The sequence below is a fragment of the Dromaius novaehollandiae genome, chromosome 5 (genome assembly GCF_036370855.1).
Source record: "Dromaius novaehollandiae isolate bDroNov1 chromosome 5, bDroNov1.hap1, whole genome shotgun sequence".
Lineage (NCBI taxonomy): Eukaryota > Metazoa > Chordata > Aves > Casuariiformes > Dromaiidae > Dromaius > Dromaius novaehollandiae.
Window position 1 is genome coordinate 46,881,099 of NC_088102.1, and position 18,588 is coordinate 46,899,686.

The 18,588-nt window shown below is 45.4% G+C and overlaps 1 protein-coding gene across 5 annotated transcripts in view; it reads right to left on the reverse strand.

Annotated features, from left to right (window-relative positions):
• Positions 1 to 17,901, reverse strand: part of TSPAN18 (tetraspanin 18) — a 123,131-nt gene extending 105,230 nt beyond the window's left edge. For 4 of the 5 annotated variants that reach the window (XM_064512747.1, XM_064512745.1, XM_064512746.1 and 1 more), the window contains exon 1: positions 17,764 to 17,901. The gene's annotated coding sequence lies outside the window, so the exon portion shown is untranslated. Of the gene's footprint in view, positions 1 to 5,985; positions 6,172 to 17,763 lie in introns of all 5 variants that reach the window. The other variant, XM_064512744.1, reaches the window with a different exon arrangement.
• Positions 17,902 to 18,588: the final 687 nt, after the last annotated feature.

Below are 18,588 nucleotides of genomic sequence, written 5' to 3' on the forward strand. Positions count from 1 at the left end.
TGTGGTTACTGACAAACAGCAGCTCAGCACCCCTTCTTCCCCCATGCATTCAAAAGAAAGGAGAACTGGGACTTTAAATTATGCAGGCAATTAAAAAAAAAAGCCAGATACTTCATTCTGTTCTGCACAAGAACTACTCTCCCAAAGCAACCCTAAATAAAACACACACCTGTATTGCTTTCTATCAAAGAGAGTGACCCAAGAAACACCCTTTGCAGAGCATGCCTGCATATCCTCCCTCTTCGACCAGCCCAGGAAGCTCTGCCTTTCACGCTCACCCAAAAGCCCAACTCTAAAGGCAAGTTTGTTCAGAAATGGTACAGGATTTTGTTTTGCATTGCTGTTTAGCAAATCTGCAGAGATTAACTGTGTAGTTCATCACAGAAACAAGGCTGACACGTCATGTACATACATTCCTCTGTAAATCCTACTTTCCTCACTGCCAACAGCTTTTGTTTTTGCATTCTTCCATCACAACCCCTGCTCTCATGCGGCTCAGGCTCCTTTCCCTTTACACACACATACACAGCCAAATAGAAACTAGAAGGTACTTGTAGGAATTCAGCAGTAGAAAAGTAAGAAGTTACACAGTTTAAGATTTTTATCTAAAGACAGCTATGGACACAAGAGAAAACATCTAACCACATGCATGCAGTCTTGCATTTTCAACGTCTATCAAATATATTTTATGTTAAAAAAAGGTTAGACTTAAAAAGATGATATTTATCCAATGATCACAAACATTGCAAAGGGAATCATTTCTTGTTAAAAATTATTCCTTGCAATACCTAAAGCAACCCATTGAGAAATAAAAGAATCAGAGAAGAGTCCACCCAGCACGGCCTCGAAACATAGGAGATTGACAAGCCCAACGTAACTAACCACACTGGGAAAAATACAAGGCATTAGAAAATCTATGTCCTCTCCCAAAATGCGTGCATGAGAGCGTGTGCGCCTATCTATCTATATGTATGTGTATATATATATATACACACACACACACACACACACACAGACACACACAAGCACACTCAAAATAATCAATTTGCTCAAAGGCACACCAGAAATCATTGTCAACAGACAGACGAGATGTCATGACTGCCCTGTTCTTAGTTCGCTATAGAGTGGCCACATTTTTATACCATTTAGAACAACCCAAGCCAAAGCAATTTTCCCCGAAGCCAATTTCCCCCATGTCCTATTCAATCTAGTTTAGGCTGCCCCAAGCAAAGCAATACCTCCTCACATTTATGCTGAATGGGAAAGGAAATGTCTATTCCACAGTCTCTCACTGCTCTCCAGTCCATTTGTCTTTGCCCTGCTTCATCTGGCGTCCTCCCTCACAGCAACCTCAAGACAGATCCCTGCAGTAAACCTTCCTGGCCCCTTGCAGCAATCCTGCCTACCCAGGCTCCTGCCCCAGGTGGTATGAGGTGGCAATCAGTCTTCTGGATAGCAGCGACAAAATGGAAAACAACACTGCTTTTAAGATCTGAAAAATATTAGCTGTCTGTCAGTTTATAACAGTGAGTTTGCCATAAAGGAAAAAAAAACTCACTGAAAGTTCATTGAAATCTAAAAGCTATAGTTCTAATGGAAATTTCAGTGATTCAGACCCTCCTGGGGGCTGAAACTGGTACGATTAGAAATAAGCACAGATAGACCCATTGCTCCAAGATATTTAAAAATATTTAAGACAGAATCTCATGGGTTTAATAATACTCAGTCTCAGTTATTTATATTTACAGTTATCCAAGTATTTACCTGTCTCCAAAACATAACATTAACAGAATCTCTGTGGAGCTGAATAAGATATTCCTGACATGTCAGAAACTCTGCCAAAAACCTAAATAAATGGAACAGAAGCTCCTAACAGATACAGATAATATCCTACGATGGAGATGCCAACCCTGCCTCCTGTGCAGACTCACCCCACCCAGCTGCTTTCAGCAGAAACAGCAGCGCAGTCACAGTAGCACAAAGCTGCTGCAAATATGGTATCTACTCAGCATCTCGGATGAGCCTTGCTGCTCAGGTCACAACTGCCAGGTAGCAAACATACACGTCTCCAAGCTGTAAACCTACATCCTGAATCTTCCCTCACTTCAAATGGTGAAATAAGGAAAAAAAGCCAGGAGAATCAAGTCTCAATGGTGCAGAACCGGAGTCAGCACACAGAGAACATGCCTCCGCAACTGTAAGAGACTTGCAGCCAGGTAGGGTAGTTCATCCAGCGCCAGGGCCCCTTCGGTGCATCCCTGACTGGATTAGTTGATCTGACTGCAGCAGAGCTCCCCTTGCCCTGGGAGCCACACATGCCTCTGGCACACCAGAGGCATCCACAACACCATGGGGATAGGATGCACGTTCCCAAATGCAGGTGGGAAAGCACAGCCTGTTGGCACTACCAATCCACCAAGCCTCCAGCCTGCTCCCCAAATCACCCTGGGAAGGGGCTGCAGAGGTCATCCCAGCCACAGCAACCTGGTCTCACCTTCTCCTTTGCTTGGGAGCTCCTGTCCTAGGCCCTGGGCCATACTCTCCCATAGGATGCTGGTTGCAAGGAGTACCTGACCTATAGCACACCTGTGGATTGGCTCAATTGAGTGTACAGAATTGGTCCATCCAAATGACGGATGCATCATTCTTCCTTATCACTGGGAGAAGTTACATGGCTAACACAGATGAGAAGTTCCTTAAAATGTCATTTCTGGCTGGACTGTCCCTTTGCAGAGGAATAAAGTTACCTTCCCTCTCCTTTAGGAACTACTCCATATACTGAAAGGGTTAAAAGGAGCCTTCTGAAGGTAAGACAGCAGAAGCATTAGCATTTTGATAGCTTTCCACACATGTATAGCAAGAAGTCTTTTAAAATTCATTGTGCTGAGATAATCCTTCAAGTATAGCATTTCCTCCTCAGCTTGAGGCAACCAACAAGTTTTCTGCCCCTTAATACCTTGATAAAAAGCTCCAAGGAGTTGCCAGGCTGGAAGTCTCAAATATGCTCAAGCAAAAGCAGAGTCCTGAAGTTCAAGGGAAGTGATGTACAGTATCTTGGGTTTAATTAAGAAACAACTACAGGGGCACCATCTTAAATATTGCAAATCCCCCTGAGATTCTGGCTTCTGTACATCACAGCTCACAACATGCTCACATTGCTTTCCTTTCAAAGTGCTGAGCACACGCAGCCCCCACTAATTTCAATTGCCACAGAGGGTACTCGGAGCATTTCCGAAGAATGAACAAGTTAAAAGCCTTGACCTTGATTCAGTATGAGCTGGGGACTCCTCATCAGGATCAAGGCTGGATTTTTTAACACTATTATAAATTCAAGAAAAAAAGCTGTGTTTTTGAACAGCACAATTGGCATTAACGCTCAGCAGCTCCATGCCTGTGCCTGGGAAGGTTCTACAGCATGTGCCTTTCTAACAACTCCAAAGCACATAACTTTCTCAAGGAAGTACTCAGGATTGCCTCAGGCTGAAGAAAGCAGAAGGATCCCATCTTGCATCATGGCTTTGATTAAGATTTCTATAGTGAAAACGGATAAATGCGTCAGGACCACATGCATCTCTCCACTCCTCAGATACCACTAAATGGTAGGACTCAAGTCACTAACTCATTAAGGACTACTAGGCCTGATTAGGAGATCCTCCCTGCAAACACTTTTGGGGGGTAAACTGTCCAAAAATGACAATTTGTTCAAAGGAAAAAGATTACTACAAACCTGGACACATTTCTAAGGAAGTTTAACAAGGAAACATTTCTTAGGTCCAAGATAAGAATTTGCAGTCTAGAGAAAGCAAGAGTGGTAGTAAGTGCACTGCAGTGGGATATGTAAAAATGAGGTTCAAATCTCCAGGGCCATGACCTGTAGTCTCCCACATCCTAATATATATCCTGAACTATGAAATATTGGCTACTTTGGCTGAGGTAGGAATCTCCTTAGTTCTCCCCAAACTTTAAAAGTCCTTTGCTTCTTTAAGAGAGGGAAAAAAAACCTCAAAGATTTATTTACAGAGAAATGGGTGTTCTAACCTACTCTAGTGACCGCACAGTTAACACGGAGTCAAAAGATAGGAAAGCCTTAACAACATATCACTGAGTTAAGTGGGATTTGGCTTTAAGAGAAAAGCTGAAGCAAGCTATTTATTCTCCTAGAAAAACCTTCCTATAAGACAGGAGATATTTTCTCCGCACATTTTAAACCTGAAATATCTTTTCTAGGAGCAAAATTTGGATAGGTGCTGCTGAGGAAAAAAGAGCAACTCTGGCTCCTTCTTAAAAGTAAGAGTTCTTATTTTCTAGTCTCCCACAAGTTTCCTGAGGCACCCTTGGCAAGTCACTTAGATTTGACTTTCATCAGTAAAATGGGGATTGGTAGACAGGATTCTCTGCCTGAAAGAGGTGCTACAAGGATACAATCCATTTATAACTGAAATTTTCAGACGTGGGCCGTACAGAAACTCATGATAAATAAGTGGCAAGTAGTCCCTGTAACACAAAATGGAGAGGCTACATCTGCCAGAAAAATTCTGAGCAACAGACTCATTCTGGTGGGCTAGTACATGGATAGTTCAGATGCCTGCCCAATCTGTTCACTCAGGCATGCTATAGACCATTTCATTATCTACCAGTCAGCCTCTGATTTATGTCCAGGAGTTTATACACAGTAACAAATGCTACTAATGAAGTAAAACCTCTTTAGAATGCATTTAGAGTTATTGGAGGGCCAAGAAAATTACTTTATTATCAATTTAGAATGATTGCATCCATTTCACCTCCTCCTTGCTAGGCAATAGGGCGTCTGGACAGATCCTTGCTTCACAAGGCAGAATTCATCATAAAATAAAAGGCCAGAGATGGCAGAATAGTGTAGGAGAGAGGAAGTGTTAAGTCTTGTCCACACAAAGGCATTTAGGACGCTGCAAGACGGATACATTCAGGCACTCTTTCATTTAATAACATTCCCTTTAATATCAATGTTTGGTCCCACTCCATACTGTTGCACTTCATAAAGAATGGCTATTAAAGATCACTGCTGATGACTGCGACTTCATGTTAAAAAACATAGCCTACAGGTGTGATCTTGTAGGATGCTAAGGGAAAGAGATCCACTATACAGTTTCGCTTGGGCCACTTCTGCTTCAAATGACCAATATGACCATAATGAAACCCACAGGAGTACAGCTATAACCACAGAAAGGATTTTGCAGATCCATCTCAGTGAACAGCTGGGGCATGCAGCGCTGATGCAGGTTCTGCCAAATCCTCCACAATGCTGTCCTGATACAGTTTTTCCGTATTTCAGCTGGACAAATTTGCAACTTAGGTCTGTTCCTCCGAGACATACATTTAATTTCTTTACTTACTGGAACTATTTTCTCATTAACCTGAATGTTTTCAGTCCTCCATCCCCAACTAAGAAGAAAAAAAAGTCAAGCCTTAAATCAATAGCTTGCTCTTCTCAATAATTTAAATATATTAAATAAATTTGTAGAACAGCCAACATGCAAAGGATGAAAAGCGTGGTCATTCACTGATTAGAAGATGCAAACTGCCTTTCGTGGGAAAACACGCTAGTCCTCAACAAGTCTTGTAGCATCCCCAAATGTCAGCCACAGTTAATAGCACAGTCTATGCCTCTGAAAAAAAGCAGCAGCTTACCTTGATCCTCCTGGGAAACTAGGGAACCTTGGCAGTGTCAGTCTTTGACCTTTGGAGGTTCCTTCAATGACAGTGTAACCAGAAGGAGCAAGAGGCACAAATTTGGTATCTCTTCAAAGATAAAAGACTCAGACTCAATTAATTTAAGAGAAGTATTTTCTTTACCTATATCAACCTTATTTGAAAACACATTAAGAGATGATTCTCATCTAGTATTTGAAAGTATTGTCTATTTATTGCCAAATAACACAAAAGCAAGGCTTAAGGTGGTTTTGTTTGTCCTTTTAAACACATCACATCTGAGGTCTGCATCTTTACCTGGGCACGTAGGTGCTGGCACTCATCCCAGACCCTGGAGTGCTTTGCCATTACATGGGTTCCAGACCGACACGTTGCCCCTAGCTGAACCGTATGGGCAGCCTGGTTCAGGTTTCCACTAGCTCAGGCCTTCCTGCCTCGTGTTTCTCCGTGTGGTGTAGACATGCCTTGTGCCTCCTACTCGAACTTGATGGATAAGGGGAAGGAGGGAGAGAAAGACAAGCTCAGGCTCCTCCTCTACCACAATACAAACAAAACAGTTGTCTTAAAACAGGTTAGTAGAGACCATCTGAGGATACACTTGGCTTCTCGGACACAGGAACATCCTATTATTAAAATCTCAATTACATAGCAACAGCCTGGAGTGTTATTTCTTTTTAAAAAGTATTTTGTTTTTGCCTACATAATGATGAAGCTTAAACCACCAGTCTTCCTCCCGCCTCCCTCCCTTTAAAAAAAAATAAGGAACTAAATACAAAGAAAAGGGCAGAGTGGGATTCTCAAAAATCAGAACTGGAGAGTACATCCCAGCTTTGCAATGCCTCCTCTTATCACTTTTATCACAGAGGAAGCCCCTGAAAGCTCCTTTCTGCAGCCAAGCAGCACAGAGCACAGTAGGATTCAGGTGGCTGAACTGCCCTGGCATAACCAGATCCAGAGTCTTCAGTGATGCAGAGAGCACCCACAGAGAACAAATGCCCTGGCCAACGCACACCTAGCTTTCCCAAGACCCCCTCCTGACTTTCTTCTTGTTTTATCTCCTTGCTCTCTAAAGAGAGTTAAGAGCCTATGAAGGAAGGACCACTTTCCTCTCCTCTCCACAAAATGGGGGGAGGGAAAAAAATCAGAAGAAAGAGTCCAATTACTGAAACCATGTGTTACTCCCATTCTTTGCTGAGCTCACAGCAATCAAACCAGCAGGAGGGTGTTTTATCCTGTTCCAAGCTCCCCTCCTGCCCTAAGCATTATTTTTCATACCCTGCCCAACAATAATGGCCCAGGCACAAACATATCAGCAGTGTTCAGCTATATTTTCCTTGGCTGCTTAAGTTGCTTTTCTAACAACATTCCTTAGAGGGAGTGGGGGTTTAGGGGCCTTTTGATCCTACAACCGTCCCTCACTTGTATAGCCGTGACCCTGCCAAAATACACCACAAGAGCTTCCGGGACATTTGCTCTCCTCTTTATGTGATTGACATGATTATTTTCCTAAGGTCTCCAGAGATTTGCCCCTATACCCTGCAAAGAGCACATCTAGAGGAGCCACAGACCTGTAGAACCCATGAGGAAAGACAGCATGGCCACTGATAAAAAGACAAGGACACCTGGGCAGAAACTGATTTTCTCACCCACCACATTTTTGGAGACATCTCATGATTTTTCATTTCACACAGGGATGAAGCTATACCCTTTGGAATCCTTCACATGGGGGTCGGCGGGGGAACATACTCTAGAACAGACACCAGCTTTGCGGTCAGGATGTGTATCTGGCATGTAGGAAACCTGCTTTCAGGACTTTGCTCTGGATCTGTGACAGCATAGGTGATGAGCCCAAACCACCTGGCTGCTAGACAGCATCTCTGTTTTGACTAAGTAATTCTGTTTCAAATCCAAGAAATTCACCCAAGGAGAACTGAGTGGAGAACAATCCTTTCCCACAAAGCAGCACTGGTTTCAATAAATCAGCATGGGCTGCAGGCAAATTGTTTCCTTGAAAAACTCCCAGCCAGTCCTAGCCTGAAGTAGTAACTAGTGTGATTTTTGCTGAAAGCATAGCCCTGGAAGCAACCTACCCAGCAAAAGCTCCACTTAGGAACAGCTCCCCACAGTAAGGTCAAACCAGCACTGTGCAGAAGAAACAAGTAAGGTTTCCTGAAATTCAACCCAGACACGTATTGGATTCTCTCTTCTCCTAAACCATGACATTTATCTTGTTAAACAGACGAAAGGATGCGCAGTGAGACAATCACACACTCCGTTCCTGTTTACATTACTCATTCCTCAGTCTGGGTGAAGTGAAATAGGAAAAGGGTTGCTGATGTCCAGGAGAGAGAGTGCGTGTGTGTGTGGTGAAAGGTTTAGAGCCTGGCCCATTCACTTTGTGGACAGTTTTGTGCAGTGGAAACTTTCCCCTCTGTATCACTGAGAAGATCTAAACCTCTCTGCAGAGAGGATTAAAAGAGAACACACAGGAATGTCATAGAGGTATCTCACTGTGTCTCACTTCTTTGAGACATGCTTCTCGTGAGCTGGTTTAAAAGCATCTCTAGAAGTACAGCCTTCTTAAACAGCTATGTTCCCCAGAAAGAATGTCTTTCCCATTTCTAAACACAGGATTTCACATTCAATACAGGATTATCCCATATAGGTCACTGACACTCTGTGGAAACCTGTTTAAGAAGGGCTATTTAGATAAACAGCTCTATTTCCACACTACATTTTTTGGCTTGTCTTCCTTTATTACTAAGAATATTTCAATTGAAACAACATCTTTGTGCCTTTGAGGATGTCTGCTTCCACTGCCACTTCTCCACCTGGAGCTATAATCCTACACTTGTCAGAAACCCAGCCACTGCTGCTGAAGTTATTACAGTTGCAATCTGCAGATTATAGCAACTTTTAATAGTGGATAAGCAGCAGGAAAAGATGAGTTTAAGCAACAAAGAATCTGCTGGTTCAAAGAACCCTATTATTAATATTTATTATTTTTAAGCATTCATTGAGTGCTATAGAAGATAAAGGATGAACTGAACATAGAAACTATGGAACCACATTTAAATAGACAAGACAATGGGGAGCACAAAGAATGAGCAGACTGTTTGGAGAGCTGAAGAAGAGATAGTAACAGCAAGAAAAAAAAAGCCATACCGTTTATCAACAAGATGTTTCCAATAGTAAGAAGTATGAAGAGAATAAAAGAATGCCTCAGTGTCTAATCAGAACTGCTCCCCACAGGGGATTTTCTGAGCATTATTACAAGGAATTGGCATACCTTTAAAGAATAGAGCTTTGATCATAAAAAGCAAGTTGGGGGGGGGGGGGGGAGTGCACGGAAGTGTTGGTAAAAACAACAAAAGCAAATGCAACTGCATCACCCTGTGGTATAAGGGTGAAAGCCAGCCCCGGACAGATGCTTTACAAGTCTCCAGGTATATCTATTTAGACCTTCTGTAGAAAGTTAGAATAAGGCATACTTCTCACTCAAGTCCACCATACCAGGCAAATGCTTCTTTTTTCCCCAGAAACCCTTTGTCCCTGTTGCCCCAGAAGGACTCCCAGCTGGCACTTCTCTTCCCTAACAGAGATGCAGGCTTGTGGCTTACACAGTATAAACCTTTGCACTTTCAAACAGCAGCCTACAATGCTTTTCAGTTCCATTCGACTTTACCAAGATTAGCTAACAAGAACATCCACAACACCCACCTGCTGCGCGTACTGTCTTCATTTTCACAGCTAGTGAAATTGATGCATGGAAAAGCAATTCAACTTGCCCAGAGCCAAAGGGGATCTACAGCAGCCCTAAAACTAGCGATGCTGCCATTTCTGCTTCTCAGTTCCAAGTGCCAAAAGCATTGATGGGACTTGAGACCAAGAGTCTAACCCCCTTCCCAGTGTCCTCCGCTCCCCAGGGCTGGTGCAATGTTTCAGAGCTGCTCCCAAAGCACATCACATTAGAGACATGCTATGACAAATTCCCTACAGACTGAAAATTGACCATATCTACAGTGGCATTAACATAGATTTTTTTTTTTTTAACTAAACTCATTTTCCTGCCCAGCTTTTGCACTGCAGTATCAAAATAGAAATGCACAGAATGCAAAACACAAAGCCTACTGCTCCTTTCAGCACTGAGGGGGCAAAACCTCTTAATCCCTCCAGACTCTGGAAAGCCCTATTACTTCTTAATCTCACCAGACTCTGATGCTCATGACTGCATGACTGATGCATCCCTTCAAACACTTAAAAGGATGAGAATCATTTTTAATTGGCAAAGCATCACTGTGAGCTCAAACCCTTATCAGTGTGGAAGGTCTTTTTTACAGACTGAGAATCCAGAGTGATGTACTGCATCAGAAAGGTATTACATTGACCAATGTCTTGCTTCAGCAGCTTTGAGCATTGGTAATGAGATCTATCAGTGCTTCCAACCCCCTGCCTTAAGCATTCCCAGAACTAGTCCCCGGTTTTTCCTGTATCTTGTTTTGAAAAACAGCTTGGTGTAACTCTAGAAGATCCCCATTACATGTCAGTGCTTCAGCCATAGGAAGCAAAAGCTTTGCTGAGCAACACAAAATAAGTGTCTCATTTTAAGCAGCTTTGAGAACCCTCTCTGACTAGAACAGGGACAAAGGGCAGTCAGCAGTCCAAAAATACTTTAGATCCAAAGTCCAACCCTCTTAAAACATTTTGAGAATGAGGGCTTGAACGCCTCAATTACTCCTCATTCAGCTCCACTGGAGATCCTGTTTAAGCACCACCAATTATCAGCCAAGACTGATATCAAAACAGCATTCAGTTTTCAAATGATTACAGAAATAATAAATATATCAATAACAGAACAACAGTGATTCCCATTCCAAAATCTACTGAGTTTCCACATTGCTATCTCATTTACTCTGGCAGCAGGTTTTGAAAAGTTCACCTGAAAGGTACCCACAGCTCCCAGAGACTTCCATGAGAAACACAGGTTCTCAGCAAGTCTGAGAAACCAGCCCAGTATAGACATAAGCTCTCACTGTACAAAAAGATCTAGTTCTCCTTGCTTCCCAAGCAATTGAGACATGCCAAGCGAGCAAAGAACAAATCCTACCTTACTGCTTTCCCAGAATACACGTGTTCCAGTTCAGTGTAGGTGCCCTGTGAGGTCCATGTCTCAAGAGCGGGCAAACTGCCAATCTGCTCATTTAGTCCATTTTTCTTGAAGTGTAGACACCATAATTTAGCGTAATCTCTAACTATTATTTTAAAACTCCTTCCTCATATACTCTCAGACACTGAGCTTTTCAGAAGTAAATATAGTAACTGTTTCCATAATAATGTTAAAAAATACCCCAACAGATTAAATGCAACAGATGAATCAGGGCCATAAATACGTATGTCTAACAACATGACCAAAATCACCCTTCTTCAAACTGGGCATTGGGCCATAAAAAGAAAAGCTGCTAGCATTACAATTTCTGTTCTGAGCCTTATGAGAAGCAGAGCGCTGAAGAAACAGCACCGTAACAATATGCAATATATACAACCCTATCTGCAGTCGGGGCTCCGAGCAACACAGCTCCTGAGCCTGTGCCAGTGAACCACAGTCAAGAAGTCACCTTATGGCCCCATATCCCATGCCATCCACCTGTCCTGTTGGCCTTCTGCATATCTGGAACAGCATGAGGTTTATTTAAAGCTGTTTATGACTTGAGTGAGAAGTTGACAGAATATAAGAGCTATTATTATCCCTGCCGTACTACACAGCTTTTCGCTTTAATAGGTTGGTCCAGTTCCAGCTCCCCAGGGAAAGGGAACCACTGTAAGATTTTGTCCTGACACTAAAGTCACAGAAATCAGGGGTAAATAGGATGCCTGCTTCCTGAAGACTAACTAAAAAAACCTCCAGGTCACATTAGGCACCACACACACCCCCTAAGAAAATCCCGCTGTAACATGGCTGCACTCCAACTAGGCAAGGGAGAAGGAAAGGCAGCAATAGAGATGAACTAACTAAACCCAGTAGGTCAGTTAACAGCTGAGCCGGGAAAACTCAGGCCCGAGCCCTAATCCACATAATCATGCAGCCTCTCTAATAATCACAGAACCAAGTAGCACCATGCACAGGATGCGCTTTCAGCACCCAGCATGTCATCAGAAGCAGCATCCGTCTCTCCCTGAAGGGATATATTGTTCTAAGAAAAGTGAATTTCATCTCAGTTTAATAATTAATCCTTCCACAGTGACCTTTCACTTTATCCATCAAGTAGCTGGAAACTTGCATCTTAGACCAGGTGAATTTAGTAAATATCTAGCAAGGGAACATCCTGATAGCCAAAACAGGAGGGTGTGAATCCCCAGAGACTTACCAATCCTGAGAATCCTTGTTGGAGGGACCATACAGAACCAGGGAACCTAGACATAAACACATCCCTTACCAAAAAGCTGTTCTGCAACAACAGTTAAAAATCCACTTCCATCCTCTCTGAAGGCAACAGCAAAATATTTTTACAGCCCTCCCCCGCTTCTTTTTTTAAACCAAATTTGGTGAGGGCAAGATGACACCACAGGAATACTCTCTCCCATCCTTACCTGCTGTATATTCTAAATCCAGTCCCAGTCCAAACATTAAGCATTATGTTAAGTGTGTGGTCATCCAGTGCGCCCTGTATCAAGGCACCTGCAGAGGCAATTCAGATCTTAAGCAGTCCCTGATGTGGCAGCAAGGCACTTCTGCAAACATCGCCAAGCTTGTCTCATGAACATGCTTGACAAATTGAACAAGAAGCTCTTCTCACAAGTACATTACTTCGCAGGACTCTCACCCTCTCTGCCTCTAGCTCTTAGGAAAACTAACGACAGACAGCACCTGCAACTCACTCCACCGCCCTGGAAGAACACAGGCTGCTTCTTTGAAGCCATAGGAAAACACAAATCCTTCAAGCACATTCTTGGAGAACAGAAGGTGGCAGAGGTGCAGAAGCAAATCTCATTTAGGGTCAATTTGTAAGAGTAAATCATCTTTAATCATCTGTTTCTTTAGGTCTCATCTGTGCAAAGAAAAAAGCATGCTGACAAACTGGTTTAGCAGCTGCAGTGGTTAACAAAATAAGATCAATGCAACTACTTTTTACAGTCACTTCTTTCACTCTCACACAATTTATACTAAATCAGCCCATGACAGCTCTTTACCAACGCAATAGTGACGCACAGGTAAGCTAAATGCTCCAAGGCAAGGGATTAGGGGAAAAAAACAACACTTAGTTCCATCAAGTATTTGGTGGGCACTGAATTAGTTTAAATCCTCTGAAACTAAGGGATAGGATAAGTCAGTCACCATTTTGTAAAGCCAAAACTTCACAAATGAGGTGAAAAGAAAATAAGACATATCAGTGCATGGGGAAGAATGCAAAGGAGGAATTTTGAACTGTGCAGTCACCGGCAGTGCTAGGACTGAACGTATCGCTGTTGTCATATCAGTTACAAATGAGATAGATAGCAGCAACCATCAGAAAGCAAAGGTCTAGACATCTGGAACATATCCTTACACAAAGTGCAATTAAAGTTCGGCAATTTTCTCAGCACTGAGAGGCAGTGGGAGGGGAGGGAACAGACAACAAAAAACTCGAAGAAGTTTTATAAGGAGTAAGTATCATGAGAAAGAACATAGTAGTCTGGACTGACTATTCTGAAATACCTTTTCATTCCTTGATTTGCTATTTAGAATTAAGATTAGCAATCATTTCTAAGTTAAAAGAAAAAAGGACAAAACAAAGAGAACTCCTAAGAAAGAGGGGATAAAATAGCTTAAAAGGATATCAGCATTTCCAGTCCAAAACAGCTCATTCTTTTGCATCTTGGGGTACAAGTACACAGGCTGTGCTTTCTCATGCAAATACATGCCAGTGGTTTGGATTTACTCTTTTAAACTGACAGAATAAAGACCCCAACTACCAGACCCTCATTTTCTGGAAAAACAACAATGAAAATGGATCCAAAATCTTTCCATCACATTTTATCAGTAATTCAACCCTTGACCCTTCCAAGTCTGAACCAACATCTGAGTAAATACTTGAAGAAAGAAGAGACTGGTGAAGGTTAAAAAGAAAAAAAAGCAGGGGGGACATTAGTCAGAAAAAGCTATTGAAAAAGCAAACGTAAGATTTAGCTTACAACAAAGCCCCCAAGTAAGGGCTGCTTCAGCAACCTCCAGGACTGGCAAGGAGTATAGATACTCATCTGAAACAAAGATTCATCCTGTTTTAATTATAGCTTCCAAACAGACCTTGGACTTAGCAGCACCCCATCCAACAACTCATCCTCAAGATGTCAAGAACTATGCACTACCTCACAACACTCCCTGGACACAACTTGGACCACCACCTGCTTATTTAGATATTTCAAGCCTCAATTTTGTAGCATCTGAACTTCTAGTTTCAAGTGCCTCCTCAACTAAGACCTATGGCCCCATAAATCCAGTAGCTCATGCTCCCGGAGCAGTTGTGCCTGTTTTCCTGCAGCCTGCTGAGAACAGACAGGACTAGAGATAATTAAATAAAAACACAGGAACTGCATTATTTATTTTAAAGGAAAATGTGTCTTCTAGGAAGAAAGTTCTTTATTTAGGCAAATCTGTAAGTTTTTTATCAGCTTAAACTCATTATCTGCCCATATGGTCTTAGCACTGTGGTATAAAAAAAGGAAAAAAAAATGGGCATGCATTAGCTGATGAAATGTCATCTGCCCTTATGCCAGGAACTAGTATTTTTGCATTGACGTCAAATTAGGATCCTTGCCACAAGTGAAGGGCTACCATAAGGAAAGTCATAATATTTTAATTATGGATAGCTCTTACAGAAGGCAGCAAGGAGACGAAGGCAAGGGAAAGGAAAGCAAATCCATTCACAAAAATGTACAGTCATTTGATTCACTTTTTGCCTCCTCTGCTCTATGTCTTTTGTTGTTGTTGGAGGGGGGAGGGAAGGGAGGTTACTTAGAAAAGGCAAGAGAATGAGAAGCTACAGCCAATAAACACACATCAAAGTACAAGATGGCTCTGCTTCAACCGCACTGTGTATTCAACCTGGGATAGATTAAGGGAAAATAGAAGGTGCTAGGAGGGAAAACACTACCCCTACAGCAGTGCAGACCCTGTAGCTTGCTCAGCCCTAAAGCTGAGCGAATGCCAAGATCCCAGCCCACCCCACCATACCGATGGCAGCAAGTTGGCAAGCGCAAACAGTAGAACTGGGACACAGAAACAAACCCGGCCACCGATGCCTGCTATGGGGACAAGCTCCACCAAAGGAGGCAGCCTGAGGCCTTTCCTGCTCCCCGGTTGAGCTGATGCTGCTCCTGCGCTCCTGCAGCTATTGATTCTCCAAGTTATAATTAACCACGAGATGCAGGACCGCAAGTTTAACACAGGACGTTAAACCTGACTGAGCCATCAACTTGGTTACTCCCAGAACAGAGAAACAAATTGAAATCACAGTAACAGAGGTTACTCATGTTTTACGAACTGCAGTGTTATTCCTGGTTACAGATACTATTTCTGCCTTTTAAAACAGACCTGCAATGCTGTGCGTATGGAATGATTTGAATTAAACAACACACAGACAACTTGGCAAAGGAATTGAGGATAGCTCAGCTTTTTCATAAGCGCGCAGTGATTCCTGTTTCCCTTTCGCCCAGCCCCACCCTGAGAAGTATAATACACATCAAGCAGCCAGAAGTGAGATCACACCAGGATAAAGTCATTCGTTGCCATCAGCAGAGGAAAGGATGCAAGCACTCGGATCCCACTCCCCTTTTGTGAAAAAGCAGTCTGCTCTTGGTTTCCACTTTGGAAATAAAGGTGCTGAGATTTGTTCTAAGTTTTTAAGCAAGGCTAGAAGGGAGAGACCAGTGTTTCTCCCAGGATGCCTTATCTTTACACCCTAGAGAGAATGAAGGGACTTCCCCACAATGTACAAAGGAAAAAGCAAATGCTTGCCATAGGAACGAAAGCCTCCTCCAGGTTCATTCTGCCTGCCGGCACCTCCAAGGCGAGCGGAGGGACAGCCTATCCTACAAGGCTGCGCTGGACCAGCCAGACCGCCAGCACACCAAGAAAGCCCTCTCGTGGAAACCGCCAGCATCACCCACCCAAGTCCTCCAGCTGGAAGGGCTAAGCAGCTTTCACGGAAAACATACCCCACTCCCAGGAGAAGTTGCTGGGCAAGCTGCAGCCTTGATGAGGTGGGGGCACAGGCAACACAGCCCCCTTCTCTCTCTGGAGCGATGCTTCAGCCCACAGCCGGAGCCCAGTGAGGGGAACGGGCAGCGCTTCAGGACACCCCCAGTGCTCCCAGCCCCGACCACTCGGGGCTCCTCCTGCTTCCACCTGGCCCCCATTACAGATCTGATGTGCAAACTGGTGATTGATCTTTACCTATCCCTTTCTCGAGGAACTGACAACTACCAATTCACCTGCATCTCTTAATGGCTTAACGCACAACTTCTGGAGCTAGGCAATTTGCTGGTGAAGGTCTGCTTTGCAGAAGGTGTGAAACAGCCAACAGAAATTAACTTGATTTTGCTGGTAGTCTGGAATTTCTTAGAGAAGATAAAGTTCTTCCTTCCCTCTTCTCACTCCGTTACAACTGAATTCATGGTAACTCTATTGTACAGTATTTTAGCTAAAGCCAACAAAAGCAGTACCTTGGCCACAATAAATATAAAAATATTAACTGCCTTACAAGGGAAGTGAGACATTTGAGTCATTTTATCAAGTATATACAAATATTCCAGAGAAAGCACATGATCAAGAAGTATGTCTGGACATTATGCTGCACAGTCAGGCTTGAAAGCATCAAAAAAAAAAAAAAGAAAGAAAGAAAAAACACCCCCTACCTATTTGTTCCAATGATATTCCCACTATTTGCTCTCAGATTGTACACTTTGAGATAAAACAAATGCTGCTCCTCATAAAAACACTAAATATCAAAATAATCACTTTATTGGCAGCATCCATCAAGCACTTCAATATATTCTGTTGAATTAAGAGACCTGTATAGTAATTACACCCACTTTTCACTCACTAGTGAAGATACAGGATGAGCCTGAGCTCAGAATTTGAGCAGTTTCCCAGCCAGTCTCACAGACATCTCCAGCACACTTCTGACCGACAAGCTGTGATAGCCACTGCCTATCCAGTGAAATATGGGCCTAGAGCCTATTCATTGTGCTCAAGTTTTCTGTTACTCTAGAAATACAGGCAGCCGTCAGCCAGAGCTTGCTAACTGCTGAGAGAAGCACTTAGAGGGAAAAAAATTACTAAAGAGACTTCATAAAAAACACCCAAGGACAATGCATCTGAAAATGCTGTCTGCCCACTGATTACAGCATTTAAATTAAAAAGTTATGATAGAGTGCTCAGCTGCAGAGTTTGTTTAAAAAAAATCGGTGGGGTGGTGCCTCACTAATACGTTATTTCAGCTAATAACCTCTGCTGGAAAGGGGGGACCGACTCGGGGCAAAGGGGGGTTACAGCTCACAGCTCAGCAAGGCGCGAAGGAGAGACTCCCCGCCGGGCCGGACCGCAGCCAGACCCCCGGCGCCCCTCACCTGCCTCACCCAAGCTAGGGGGGCGGGCGGGGGGGGGGGACGGCCCCAAAACGCCGCAGACCGGCCAGGCAAACCCTCGGGCCGCCCAGCAGCTCCTCCGGCCGCCTTCGCGGTGACGGGGCTCGGGAGGGGGCAACAGAGCGGCCGGGAGCTCGGAGGCCGGGGCTGCCGAGGGGGGCGCGGGGCCCGGCCGCGGGGCCCGGCGGGGCGGGCGGCGGGGTGGTCGCGCCTGGCACTCCGGCCCCAGAAACTTGCCGCGCAGCGCCGAGGAAGCGGCGCGCCCCGGTGCGGAGGGGCCCGGGCGAGCGCTGCCCGCTCCCGCGATCCCGGCGCCCCGCCCGGGGCGGCGATGCGGGGCAGAGCCGGCGCTGGGCGGCACGGCACGGCACGGCACGGCACGGCACGGCGGGGAGAGCCCGGCGCGCACAGCCGGGGCACTTGGCCACGGCCAGGGGCGAGCCCGGCCCTTACCTGCCGGCGGCGGGGCGTCCTCGGCGGCGGCAGCGGCTCCCGGCGGCGCTGGACTCCCACTGCCGTGCGCGCCCCGTGCCCGGCAGCCGCGCAGCGCCGCAGCCGCCAGCACAGCCGGCTCCACCTCCCGGCCGTGCCCCCTCCTCCGCCCCCGGCCGGCCCGGCCCGGTCCCGCCCGGGCCCGCCCGCTCCGCCCGCCTCTGCCCCTGGCTGCCGCCCGCGCTTCGCGTGGCCGCGGCGGCTCCCAGGAAAGTTCCCGGGCGCCCTCGTCCCGCGCGGGCCGGGAGCGCGGGAGGGCGAGCGGGGCCCGGCCCGGCCCGGCCCGGCCCGGCGGTGTCGCTTCGCCTGCCCGGGCCCCGCTCAAGCCGCGGCCCCTCGCCTCGGCCCGGCGCCGCCAGAGGCAGCTTGCGGCCCCGGCCCCGGCCCGTGCGCAGGGCGTCCCCGAGGCGGGGCGGCTGTGTGGGTGCGGGAGCAGCACCCGGGGAAGCGGGGCGGGCTGCTGCCGGTGCTAGGACGAGCTCGGTGATACCTGCTTGTCTGCCGCTGCCCCGGGGGTGATCTCCGGGATGGGGGGGAAATCGGGGAAGGTCACCCGTTGACGGGGAGCTCAGTGCGGGAGCGCTGGACGTGTGCAAAGACCTGTTAAAGAAACGTCAAAGAAAGAAAGACACCGCGGGGTTGGTAAGCCTTTCAAAAAAGCAGGCTGAACCACATGGAAGAGCCCGTGTTTGTGACACAGGGAAAGCAAACCCTTCTACGCCTGGTTTCCTCAGGAAATAAGGCTGGTGCAATTGTGCTCTGTGTGCGTGCCAATAACTTTAGAGC